The 13955-nt window shown below is 40.4% G+C and overlaps 1 protein-coding gene across 1 annotated transcript in view; it reads left to right on the top strand.

The window, feature by feature from the left end:
• The first annotated feature begins 334 nt into the window (after nucleotides 1-334).
• The window catches only part of COL21A1 (collagen type XXI alpha 1 chain), a 178127-nt gene continuing 164506 nt past the window's right edge, over nucleotides 335-13955 (top strand). Inside the window, exon 1 of the mRNA XM_061622997.1 lies at nucleotides 335-562. The gene's annotated coding sequence lies outside the window, so the exon portion shown is untranslated. The remainder of the gene's footprint in view (nucleotides 563-13955) is intronic.

Genomic DNA, 13955 nt, shown 5'->3' with positions numbered 1-13955 from the left:
TTAGTTGAGGCGATGTGTCCTCTTTTCTTGATCCTAGATCCAGTCTCATGTGTCTGCTTTAACTGTGAAGTAAGAACAGTTTGTCGTACAAAGTTGGGTGAATGTAAGCAGAGTTTTAATGTCCCCAAACAGCCCCAGCATTCAGCTGCATGAACTTCAGTCTTCGCCTGGCTGCTTTCTTCATATTAGACTTTCTCCACGTGGAGGCGCAGCGTCGATGGCAACCCCCCCCTTCTCCCCGCTCCTTCCCTATCTGGTTTCTTATCTCCTAGGCTCCGCCCCCGCCCCCCTCCTGCGAAGCGCCTAGTCAGAAAATTTCTGCGCGAAGTGGCGAGGCGCTTTAGCAAGCTGTAGCTGTTGATACGCGAGGGAAGAGAAACAGGCACGTTATCTGGGATTTCTGGGAAAGAAGGCTGATGAGAGCATTCCCGCTTGGACTGCTGTCTTTTTTGCTTTTTGTCTTGGTGCACATAATATATCATCCTTAACTCAGCTTGGATCTACCAGCAAACTCTTTCGGTCCGCAGCGGCGTTAGCCACTCCTCTGTGCACACTAAAGCAGGTAGGAGATCCGATGCAGCCTGGATTTGCAAGCTGACAAACGAAGGATGCTTTTATTATTATTATTATTAAAAACCAATTAAATGTAGATATTGCAAATTGTATACTAGAAAATAGTTGCCGAAGTAGAATAGCAAAGTTGATTTGCTTTTCCAAAAAGGGAATGCTTCATTTTTTTAAAAAAAAAAAATCTTGTTTCTTTCCAATGTTCTTTAGTCACCTGGATGGGGCATCTGGGTAGAGAGGGATTTATAGCCATTTCTCTCCGCATGTTGCATTCGTTCCTTGGAGCTCCGTTGCTGACCACACGCAGTGCGATCCTATCCACCTTGACTCGCCAGTGAATTTCACTGATTTCAGCGGGATTGACCACTAAGTAACTGTGCATACGAACGAAGCCTTCGCTGAATCTGTGCTTTTAGGCTGGGAAAGGTGTTTTGGTGGATATGTCAATCATAACGAGTTGCTTTTAACTCTCCGCGGTGTTACTTATGCTAACAAAACATAAGGATGTAAAAAGAGCGTTGAATTAAAGCAGTGGCAGGCTTTTCTGAAATTTGAAATCATTTGAGCATCAGTGAATTCTGCACCCTTTACGTCGCCTGCTAGCCACTGTGCAACACGATCCTGTGCATGTTTTGTGAGGCCCCTTGTGTTCCATAAGGCTTCTACTCAAGGAAATGTGGAACCTGGATAGGATTGCAGCCTAGTGTTCTTCAACCTTGGTTCCCCAGATGCTATTAGACTACAACCCCCATCATCCAAAGCTAACTTAGTCAACGGTCAGGGACCCAAGGTTGAAGAACACACTGGTAGAACAAGGCGTTTTCTCTCTGCCTCAGCTTCTTCCTTGTAAAAGGGAATAATGACTTTCCTTAAAAGGCTGTTTTGAAGATGAATGAGATAAAGGACTATAAAAACTTTACTAAAGAAATGAGATATATAAATAATTGTGATGGGAATTTAACTGTACAGAACTCTCCAGGGTGATGGAATAGCTATATAATATGACAGGTGTGTATTTCAAGGTTAGCTTCCAACCAATTATATGGGAAAGTATGAATATTTTGAAATGTTCTGCTATTTATCACCTAGCAAAGGGGATGCCTGGGTGAAGCTGAAGGGCAAATTGTAAAACTGACTGACCTATGTGTGTGAAATTTGTGTTCTTATTATGCATTTTGGTCGCCATAGTATGAAAATATGGGGCAGCATTGAGCATATGCTTGGACTTAATGGCCTTATAGGTCCCTTCCAACTCTATTATTCAATTCTATGATTTATTGGCACACAGTGGTATTTGAAATCCAACCTTTATGGCAGCTGCTTCAGTGTGGCAAGCCATTTTCTATGTGACTGCATGCCAGGTGGACATTTGCCATCCCACTGTAGACTGTCAAAACTGATTTGTGGTGGCAAATTGCTAGTTTCGTGTGATGTGTGGTTTGCCACATGAATCAGCATCCATGTGGTTTGGATTTCAAGAGGCCTCCCCTGTGTTGCTTGTTTGTTTAAGTTGATGTATAGACTCACAGGCTTTAAGAAGACCAAAAAGATCTATGTTTTTCTGATCCCAGAGGTATAAGGAAAGTTGTTTCCATTGGGAATAAGGTGACAAAATTCTACGTGGATGACAAATTTATTCTTATATTGTAAATTAGAATGTAGTCCATTGGCATTCTGTATTGTGCTTAGTTTTTTTCAGATGCTTCACAAATCATAAATATTGTAAGTTGGGTGCCTGGGAGCAGTTTTCTTCTGAAGATGATTGTTGGTGGTGGAGGAGGGACATGGTGATTGGAGGATGGTAGTCGTTATAGCATGGAAAAGGGTGCTTTAAGAAAACACACCACCACCCTCCTCATGCTATTATCTCCAGTCCTATAGTATTGTAGTATTATACGGGGGGGCACTATCTGGGGGGATCAAGCTGTGCCCTCAGCTCCCAACTTGAGAGACGTGTATGTGTGTTTGTGCATGCTGTGGGTCACATGCCCTCTTTTCCTGCATTGTATTGATGCCACTAACTGGAGCTGCTGGAAACTAGATGCTGGGCAGCTCAACAGACTTCTCTCTCATCTTACCAAGGCAAGATGGTTCAGTATATCTAAGAAGAGTCCCGCAGGATCAGACCAAAGGCCTGTCTAGTCTAGCTTCAGGTGTCCCATGTTTAAGACCCTTTTAAAAACCATCCAAGTTGGGGGGTTATTACATTTTGTGGTAGCAAATTCTGTACCTCATTTTGTCTGTCCTGAATCTCCAATTGGATGACCCCGGGTTCTAGCATTATAAGAGAGGGAGCAAAATTAATATCTCTCCACACCATGCATAATTTTATAAAATTTTATCATGCCCCCCCATACTTGCCTTTTTTTACGGACTCAGCCAGGAAGTTAACTGGGTGACCTTGGGCCAACCACTACCTCTCAGCCTAACCTACCTCACAGATTTGTTATGAGGATAAAATTGGGAGGGTGAGAACTGTGAATGCCGCCACTTTGAACTGCTTGGAGGAAAGGTGGAAGAATCAATGTGGTATAGTGGTTAGAATATCCAACTGGGTCCTGGGAAACTGGGATTCAAATCCCCACTTGGCCATGAAGCTCACTGGGTGACCTTGGGCCTGTTGCTAGCTCTCAGTCTAACCTACCTCACAGTGTTGTTGTGAGGATAAAATTCAGGAGGGGGAGAACCATGATTGTATGCCACCTTGAGCTCCTTGGAGGAAAAGTAGGACATCAGTGTTATAATAGATAAATAAAATAAATAAATAAAAATATGATAAAATAAATAGATAAATATATAGCGAGTAGCTCCACCCCTTGATAATTTTGGTTGTCCTTTTCTGCACCTTTTCCATTTCTTACAGTATCTAAAATATTAAGATGTGGCAACCAGAACTGCACACAGTAATCCATGGGAAGTTGCACAATAGATTGCCTTTGTCACTCTCTGGCAGTTCACTGACTATGCAGAAACCTCAGACCTTGCCTGTGAATGGCCCCATTTTGCTATCTTACTGGTTATGGGCTGGACCATCCACTTTATTTTTAAATATAGTAGCAATGATTATTATGGAATTCAGTCATGTCAGCTTTCATAAAGCTATATACGTACAGCACCTTTGGCAAAATTGGAAGTCTGTTCCTCAGAAAAGGGCTGTAATGGCACACTGGAGAAATGCATATGTGTATCACTCACATGTGTTCTATGGGTATGCACTGATTCACTCTACTTTTCCAGGCCCTACATCAGGCCCTGGCACGTTTGGACAGCTGTTAGGCTCCCAGTGCTACAGCAGGGCCCACTGGTGCTGATGCTTGCCCCAGGGAGGTATGAGCCACCATTTTAAATTTCCCATGATGCTCTGAAGTCCCTGATGTAACATTGCTCCAGTGTATTATGGGAAGTTATGAATGACAGCTTGCAGTTGAACTTTGCTGCTGACAGGTAAGCCTGCAGTCAGGGGAGCATCAGAGTTAAGAAGGGGCCCATGGAAAGCACCGGGCTAAGGGCCTCTTCAAACCAGGAGCCAACCACTCTGTGTTGCACAGTGCTACAGGATGTAGATCTGATATTTGTCAGTGTGTTTGTGTTGGAATCAGGGAATTGGGCAAAGAGGAGGAACTGGAGCAGAGGATGAGCTGACATTTTGCTGTATCCTCTTTGTGGCAAAGAAACACATTTTCCCCCAATAAAGAGAACATAGCACAATGAGCTGGACATGGGAACTTGCTCCTTCTCCCCCTCACATGCACTAGCCTTTGATAATCTGGTTGCCCTCCAGATGTACAGCCTCCATGAGCCCCAGTCAGTTTGGCCAGTTGCAGGGATGATGGGTATTGTAGTCTATAACACTTAGAGGGCACTAGGTTAGGTGCTGCAGAGTGACCCTGCCCATCCATGAAATTGAGATGATCTTCTAGTGATGTTGAGAATAAAATTCATCCTTGTAGGACCTGACTTCCTGCCTGTACAGCTACCAGGTTTTAAATCCAGTTACTCAATCTGGAATATGGTTGTAAAAAAGACTGAAACTTATCTAACATAAACCCTGGAATGAAAAAAAAAAAAGATCATTGGATAACTGTGTTGGGTCAATAGCATATTTCTGCACCATCTGGAAAATCCTGACTTGGGAGTTCCCTTGGCTACTTAGTTCATGAGTGGGAAAGCATATGGAATCCTGGCAAACGTATATGCTGTTACATAACATTTAGAATTGGACTGAACAGGTCACTTATCCATATAGTGTTGGGAGGAAAATTATATTGGCAGGGTCAGGGCAAGATGACCTAATAATTTTCTTTTAATGCTGTGCCCTAAGACCTTGGATTGCCAGATGTTTAAAAACAAGAAAATGAATGTAGAGTAATGCAAATTGTCAAAAGTTTTCATTTCCTCCCCAAACAACTCACTAATATCTAATGGCTACATTCACCATGTATTAATATTTTATCCTGCAGTATTTTGCCATCTTAAGTCTAACTTTGATTCAAATGCTGTTATGCAGCCACTCAATCAAAATGTATGTGTTAAGTTCAAAGTTATTCAGTTTAAGATTTTGTTACTCCTGCCGTTCTAAGAAGTCTAGTCCCCTTGCGACATCTTTGTCATTTTTGATATTGGGTACGTTACAGTACAAATCTATATAGATTTTGTACCAGTTTAAAACTTGTGGTTTCACCTGAAGAATCTTGAGAAGTGTAGTTTGGTGTGGATGCTGAGAATTAGGCTGAGGTCAGATATCACACTAAACCATGGCTTGTGCTAACCGTAGTTAAGAAAGCACAACATGATTTGAGTGTCCAAACATAAATCATACAATAGACAAATCAGAGTTTAGAACTGTCTTCCATCTACTTGGCAATCATTTTCAAAAGTTTGTAAGTTTACGCCCAGCAACATGATGCAGTGGCCTGAATGGTTGTTTCTAGCATTTATCACTGATATTAGAGTTAATTTAATTTAATTTGTGTTGAACGAGATGCCATTGAGTATCTGCTGGATCAGAGTCCCTGCTGTGAATGGAAGGAGCCCTTCTGTTCACAGAAGACCATGCCTGGATCCAAACCAGTGTTTGTTTTATTTGTTATTATTTTATTTATTAAATTCATAACCTTCCCTTCCTCTTAAAGGGAGCCCAGGGTATCAAATGAGTGATAATAAACTTAAAATATCCTTTAAAAAATCTTAAAAACAAAAGATAAAAGAAACTATCTCTTAAATTAGCACTGATTAATCTACATTAATTTAGATTGTTAAATATCCAGATCTACTCCTCATCTAATATTTGTTGCATTTGAATTTCTGTCCCTTTATTAAATGATTTTTTATGATTCAAAGTATATTTTTACTTATAAAATTGCATGAGGAAGGAGCTGTTATTAAAAGTTCAAATTTTGAATTTGTATGTAAATGGAAATATTTAAGCATAAGCTGAGTGATAATGTGCTTGAGCTGAAAGTATTGAAAAATGAGATCTGTATCTGTCCATAACTACTACTACTTTGCAGGATATCACACAATTATTAACCACCAAATTGTGAAATGGGATTTTCTATTTTGTCTTCCAAATATAAAAATGTATCGAGCTCTGACACTCTATAGGACATACTGATTTTAAAGGTGTTGAGTTTGAACTTTAACAAGGCTGAAACTTACACTATAGGATCAAAATGTTATTGAAGATAATATTTAAAAATCTTGTTCTATTGCTCTTTTTTGAAACCAAAATAATAAAAAACGTTTGTTTCATATACTTCCATTGAGCAATCACAGTCTTATCTAAAGTGTACTCATCATAAAGAGATACAAGTGTGCGTAATAATAATTGATGATATTTGGAACTCTAAGACCCCCTTGAGAATTTTTCTGAAAAAGTAATTTAGAAGCAGCAGCTCTTGATGGTTCATTTAACCAAAGAAAATTGATAATCTCCCCCCCCCAGAATTTAGTCATCGTATCTACTGAGAGAGGTCTGTTAATAAACAAAACGATATTTTAGGCAGTAAATTCAGTATCACAGAAACAATTCTATCTAGGACATGCCAAGAGATGTACTTTCTGTACTTGAATTATGGTTTTATTTACATTGTTTATGTCTTGTTGTAACCAAATCCCTAAATATGTGATTGGAGTGGTTTTTGTCCAAAGGATAGAGCTACATAAAGCTAAAGAATTTTAAAGTTGTTCTTCTATATTAAAAACAAATCATTCTGATTTAGCTGTACTTTATATCCTGATATTTAACTAAAAGAGTTTTAAAGTATGAAAAGTTGAGAAATATATTTTTCAGAAGAAGTTAAAATTAATATATAATCATCAATATAAAGAGAAAATTTGAAGACCATTGGTCCAATTTTAAATCTAGAAATGAAATGATCATTTCCAATAGCTATTGTCAGTGGCTAAAAAATTAATACAAATAAATGGGAGAAGAGACAACTTTGTCCCTGAATGAAAATAAAATTGCTCTGATAACTAACCATTAACAGAGACAGTAGCAGATAATTTGGAACATACTAAAGTCATTTATTTTATAAATGGATGTAAATTAAAATGTTTCAATAATTGAATTGAATAAACCCACTCTACACAATCAAATGCTTTCTTAACACCTAAAAAGTTAATGGCACATTGCTGTAAGGTAGTATTAGCTATTTAGCCAGTATTAGCCAGCTGGGACTGATTGCTACCACCTGTCCCTCTTTGGAGGGATACATAAGCCGGCTGGCTGGGGTGGCCTGGGAGACCCAGGGCCTGCAGGAAGAGAACATCGCCGCCCAGGGAAGGAGAGTCTGCTGCTGCTGCTGCTGCTGCTGCTGCTGCTGCTGCTGCTGCTGCTGCTGCTGCTGCTGCTGCTGCTGCTGCTGCTGCTGCTGCTGCTGCTGCTGCTGCTGCTGCTGCTGCTGCTGCTGCTGCTGCTGCTGCTGCTGCTGCTGCTGCGGGATCACCACCTCCACCACCCTTCCCTGTGGGACTTCTGCCTGGCAGACCTGCATCCTGCAGGACCAGGCCCCAGGTACCCAGCCAGCTGGGACTGATTGCTACCACCTGTCCCTCTTTGGAGGGATACATAAGCCGGCTGGCTGGGGTGGCCTGGGTGTTTGTTTGTTTTTTGTTTGTTTTTTGTGTGCTGCTTTTTTTTTTTTTTGTGGGATTAAGGAGGATTAATTTTATGATGTTTTAATTGGAAATTGGTTTTAAATTGTTTAGGACTGTGGTTTGTTTTTGTATATGTATATTATGTATAGCTTTTTGTTATTGTAAGTCGCCTAGAGTGTCCACTAACCTGGACAGATAGGCGACCAATAAATAAAATATTATTATTATTATTATTATTATTATTATTTCTATACAGTCTACCACTAGTGCTATATTTTAAGACATTTCCATGTTTTAAATAAACCCAGTCTGCTCTTGTTCAATATATAATGATATAAGATTGGGAAAGGTGCCTATTATGAAAATAAATGGAACTGAGATTTGCAACAAGTGTATCAGAGGCAGTATGGACTTCACTGTTAACTTTCTTGGTGGCCACTAGTTATCACAAAAATGGTCTTAATATAGCCACCGAATGGCACTGGATGAGATGGCAGTCTAAGAAGATTGGGAGTATTGGAGATGCGATATACTGGCATTGTGGAAAAGATAACAATGATTTCTTACGTCTGTGGTAGGAATGTTATAAAGTACAGGAATACTGAGCCATGGGGGGGAGAGAGGGGGAGAGAGGGGGAGAGGGGGAGGGAGAGAGAGGGGGAGAGAGGGAGAGAGGGAGAGAGAGACTGACTGACTGACTTTATTGCTCAGAGCCATAGGCTACCACAATTCAGTAAATACAAAATACAAAAAATACATATAAAAATACAGGTCAGTTTAACATATTTTCATCAAACAATATAGAACGTACAAAAAGTAACAACAGAGACATAGTTGAAATAAAACTTCCTCTCTGGGACTAAAGGCACACTGACCCTCCCTGTAAATTGGTGCATAGATATTACAACATGACAGAGCAAGAACCCATCCAGCTCACTCCAATGGGTTTTTTTGATGACTGGGTCATAATTTTCTTGCAGCTACAGCAAACATTGCCACCTGGATATAGATAAATACATCATTGCCTGCTAGCAATGTCCATGTCTGTGCCAGAGGAAGTCTGTTTGACAAGGAGCAAAGGATGTAGGAGACAAACTTATACCTTGGGGAATCATAGGGGGCAGCTTAAAAAATAATGTACAATGTCCTCAGCTTCACCAGATTCACAAATACAAAATCTTTGATCAGTTGGAATGTTGGAAAACCTCCCATTCTAAAAAGCAGAAGGCATAAACTGAAGTAATAAACCTGTGAATGATTTTCTTAAAGGAACCACTGTCCAAATGGTAAAGTATTGCTACATACCAAATATAATTTTATATCATAGGTACCAAATAGACTATGACATTTGTGTAACTGAACACAGGTCCCACTGTTTAGAATACAGATGGATTCTTTCTTTGAACAGCTGCTTAACTCTGGTGGAAGAAAAGGCGGGTAAAACTGCAGTGTTAACCCCATATGTATACAGGGTAGATCCAATAGAATTTACTCAGGATCTTTTGGTTGAAATTTGCAGTAGCTCCAGATAGCATTTTTTTTGGGGGGGGGGCAAGTGCAAATAATTCACACAAGTCTACTTCAGCCAAAGTGCAGCATGAGTGCAGGATTCTTTACAAAATAATCCTGTTTGTGCCCTTAAAAGAGGTGCAGGTGTACCTTGAGGGACAGCTAACAGGGATCTCATGAAAGAATTCTGTACTATCTCCAGAGTAGTAACATTTGTGTACTCCCACATCTCTGTACCATACAACAGTTGTGGGACTATCTTCTTCCAAAACACCTCAGCTGCTGGCGCAACAAAGCTCCCACCTTGGAATTTAGAGAAATTCATCAAAGATTGGATGGAATGGGAAGATTTCAACTTGACTGTATCTAGTTGTGGCTTCCATGAAAGTTGGGCATTAAACCCAGATCCCAAATATCTAAAATTATGTTGTTGTTCAATGGGCATGTTGTCTAACTTCAATACATGACTTTTTTTCTTCCTTCCACAAACAACCACTTTTGTTTTGGCATGATTGATAGTTAAATGCTCTTTTGTACAGAACTTACTCAATTTTCTTAATAACCTTCGCATCCCAATTAATGTGGTGGAAATCATAGCAATATCATTGGCATGCAAGAGAATGAAGGGCTTGACATCTAAGATTGAACCTGGGAGATATTCCAGGCCACTCAGTTCCTGTACAATGCCACTGATATAAAAATTGAAAAGGAAGGCAGCCAGAAGTCATCCCTGACATACTCCTCTAAGTATCTCTGAGAGATGTACTGGTGGATAACATTTGTATTAAATACAAGAGCCTTCTGTTAATGTTAGTGGCAGATAACGTTTGCCACAAACATCCTCTGTCCAAGGCAGAAGTAATGGTAATGGAATAATGGTAATAGAACCATGGAAATTAACATGGTTAAACAGATATTAATATACCTTTAAATCCTATATTTTGGCTACTGAGTTTTGTGAAAGTGAATATCCAACCAATATTTTGGACCCAAATATTGTATATTATAACCATAGCCAGAATTTGATATGCCAGATCATAGAAAAATACCCATAAGCTCAGTAAATTCAATTTAATTGGAAAGATCTGGAAATAAATGGACATGAAAAATTAGAAGTGTTGCTCAAAGATAAAGAAAAGAACACAGAATTAATGGAAATATGGAATCTGGTAACCCAGTATGTTAAAAAGAAATTACAGATTTCAGGAAGAGGGTGATAGACCATATGATTATATAAATAAAAAGTAGTTGTTATCCAAACCTACTTAATTCCAGGAAAGAAATGGCAAAATGTCCAATCTAATGATATTTTAGCCATAAAGTATGTTATACAAATATTGTATATACTGTTAACATTGTTTTAATGTTGTTTATTCAGTTAAAAACAGTGATATATGCTATCATCATGTCCAAGTTTTAAAATCTTGATTGAGTAATGATATAGTTCATCTGAACTAGGTTGTGAATGATCTTTTCTTTCCTTTGGAATTATTTTGGGTGGCAACTAATGATGTCTGTCCTCTGATGGAAGGAATCCATTAGTGTAATAGAGGAGAGAAGCAATTTTTGGCATTTCCCCTCCTCCCTGTAGCTTCCCATGCCACCCCCCCCTCCAAATTCTGCTGACAAATTCCTTCCATCAGTGGATGACACCATGGGGTATAACCCTCTAGGCTCTATCCAAGTATTAGGTAAATAACTGTTTTCATAGATTCATTTAGAAGTGGCTGGCTAAGTGGAGCAGAGCCATTACGATACTTTTGTGACAGGTGAGTTGCTTACTGCAAGAGAGGGGTAAGGTGGCAGGTAGATTGGCACAGTGCAAGCGCACTGGTAGGAGTGCCAGACTGGCTCTGCTGGTGCATTTTGACTGCACTGACCTTGCCCCTCTGCTTGTCCTTCCCAGTAAGCAATAGCACCCAACCTACTGGGAAGCTAGCATAGCAGCTCCTTCCCATCCAGTGAGATACTTCTGGATTCAATAATAGTATATGTAAGTTGTCAGACTATATGATCAGATGGGGGAAACCTTTCTGAAACAGATGGGAAAGTACCTGGGCGTATAAATGTGTTTTTTAAAAAATATTGTTCTTGTAAATGGTGCTTCCAACATTTCTAAATTAGTATTCTTTTAGTTCGACAATGGCATGTGTGATGTATAAAGATCTTGGTAATACAAAATTACAGTGCAATCCTGTGCATGACTATTCAGAAGTGAGCCCCATAGATTCCTCGGTGTGATTGGAGATTTCTAGGTAAAGTATAATTAGAGATTTCCTGCTCAGTCTTACTCATGACATCATTATACTTTGAGCAGTAAGTGACATAGAAACAGAACTTGCTCTTTTTTGCGGCCTACTGCCGAAATAAAGCACAGATACCATTCACTGGGTTGAATCATGGGCCACTTTATTAAACAGAATCCAATTAGCATAATGAACCTGCAGAGGGGAAATTAAGTGGGGAAGCATTCTGATGATCCAGGCAAAGCCTGCTTGCAGCTATAGGGCAACCAAACCCTGCCTGAGCCAGGGGCTGCCCTGTGCCAAACCGCAGCTCAGGCCACGCCCTGAAGATGTGTAGGGGGTCCAACCCACGTCACCCCCCCCAAAGCCCCGAAACTCCGAGCGGATGAGGCACGTTGGCCCCAAAGGCAGCCTGTATTTTGCCCCCGGGCTGTATAGCCCTGAGCTGCAGGCCTCCGGACCACCTATCACCCCCAAAGGTGCCTAAAGGTGTCACCTAGCTGCCCTTTCCCTTTTACCTTTCCCTGCACTTCTTGCACAAGTGACCATTGGCATCTTAAAGCTAAACAGACCAATCAGCCTATTAACCCCAAAGGCACCCGTGCTAACCCTTGACCCTTCCCCTGTAACCACAGTGTGGAGTAGGCAAAAGAAACCTGCCGGCAAAGCGAGGCAGGCAGGCCAAAAATTCCTAGTTGGCCCCGTAGTGACCAAATGAATCACACTGCAGCTGAGGGAGGGTCGGGCGGGTGCAGCCAAATTCAAAAGAGGTCAGGAAGCCGGCGGCTCAGGTTTAAATACCCTTTGGCCGCCCTTCCCCTTTGCTATGTGCTGCGTCGGTGCACCGCGTGCACGCCCCCCCCAAGATGGCAGCTCCAGCTTCAGCTGAGGCCGCAAACTCATCCCTTAGCCCGGTAAGTCCCGGGTGCAGAACGGGAAAAGAGTGATAGGAGGGCAACCTCAATAATTCATTTTAAAATTCATGGCTCAGTGTATTAATTGCCCTGAGTGCTGGTTGGTATGTGTGTGTGTGTAAGTTTGAAAGAAAGTAGAAAAAGATTCAAAATAAAAAGTGTTAAGCAACTGTTGTGAGTGTTGCATTAGAAGGGTCCAAGAATAGATAAGAAAAATATTTAGGCTTAACACAGCTTCACATCTTTTTAAAATCACGCTGTTGATGTTCCAGCACAGGTAAAAATGGATGAGCCCACTTGTACTTGGCAAGTAAGGTGTTTGGTGAGGCCACCTCATGGATTTTGCTCAGTACCAGGTTCTGATCAGTGATCTTCTATGGAGACAGGATGGACTTTTTCCTGTGTTCAGTAGTTTAATGAACCTGAGTTCAGTTTTCCCCCTTTTGTTTAGTTTTTGGATGGCGTAGGAGGCCACTTCTGGAGCATTTGTGGCTTGGCTCACTTGTATGAATCCTTTGGAGTTACTGTTCTGTTAGCAAACCTTGTAGCCCGTCTGTCCTTGGTTTATGATTTGTCGTGGTTAGGATTGCATCGTTCACTTTATAGAGATTGGGCAGACCCATCTTCCTGCATTAAAGGAATGCCCTAGATGCCTCTTACATCTCTTCTAACCTCACATCCACACCTTACATTTAAAATACACGGCATCCCCAAAGAATTGTGGGAATGGTAGTTTCCTCCTTACAGATCTACAATTCCCAGCATGCTTAACAAACTACAATTCCCAAGATTCTTTGGGGAAAGCCATGTACTTTAAATGTATGGTGTACTGTGGATGCAGACTAACTCTACAAATCTATCAGTACCAGTTTGTTTTCCTTGGCAGGGGTAAAAGTAGCTGAAAGTGGAGAGGGGATTTTTTGTTGGAAAATGGTGTAAAGGAGGAGCGTTAAGAAGTGTCCCTTTCCTACTACACTGCTTCAATCTGCATCAGCAGCTTCATCGTGTCCTAGGAAAAAGAAGAGAAAAAAGAATCATGGAACTGGATGTAATGTGTAGTTTATTTAGTGTAACATTTTGTACTGTACTGTACATGTTGTAGGGAACAGTACAGATGGGAGGAATGGGTAAAATGTAATCGCTAATGTTAAAAATGCTATAAGCAATTTCCATCAAGGCATAGGCTGGTTTACTGTGGCATAAAAATAGAATGTACAGAGGACAAAAGAAGGAAAGAAAATAATATAAAGCTAGCCAGATGTGATTCTATATTGTTGCATACTGAATATGAAATTACACAACTTTGGTACTGTAAGATCAAAAACTTAATGAAATGATTGGGGGGGGCACATTGCAAGATACATTCCAGATTGGTTCATGAACAGTACAAAAACAAGCCATTATTTTTGCAGAATAAATGATACATAAGAATAGATTTTCCTCTGACCATCTACATATGCTGATGTTGTGTGGAACATATTTGGCAGTTGATGTTAAGTTGTAATATCTTTGCTTTAGTATTTGAATTGGAGCTTTGCATTGTTGTTATTCTGACATTTAAAACACATGGAAACTAAAATTCCTTATGCCCTCCTTAAAAAAAATAGATGTGGAAGAA

Source organism: Rhineura floridana, chromosome 4 (genome assembly GCF_030035675.1).
Source record: "Rhineura floridana isolate rRhiFlo1 chromosome 4, rRhiFlo1.hap2, whole genome shotgun sequence".
NCBI lineage: Eukaryota > Metazoa > Chordata > Lepidosauria > Squamata > Rhineuridae > Rhineura > Rhineura floridana.
The sequence above is the reverse complement of the archived record's forward strand: the minus strand, read 5'-3'. Positions and strand labels throughout refer to the sequence as shown.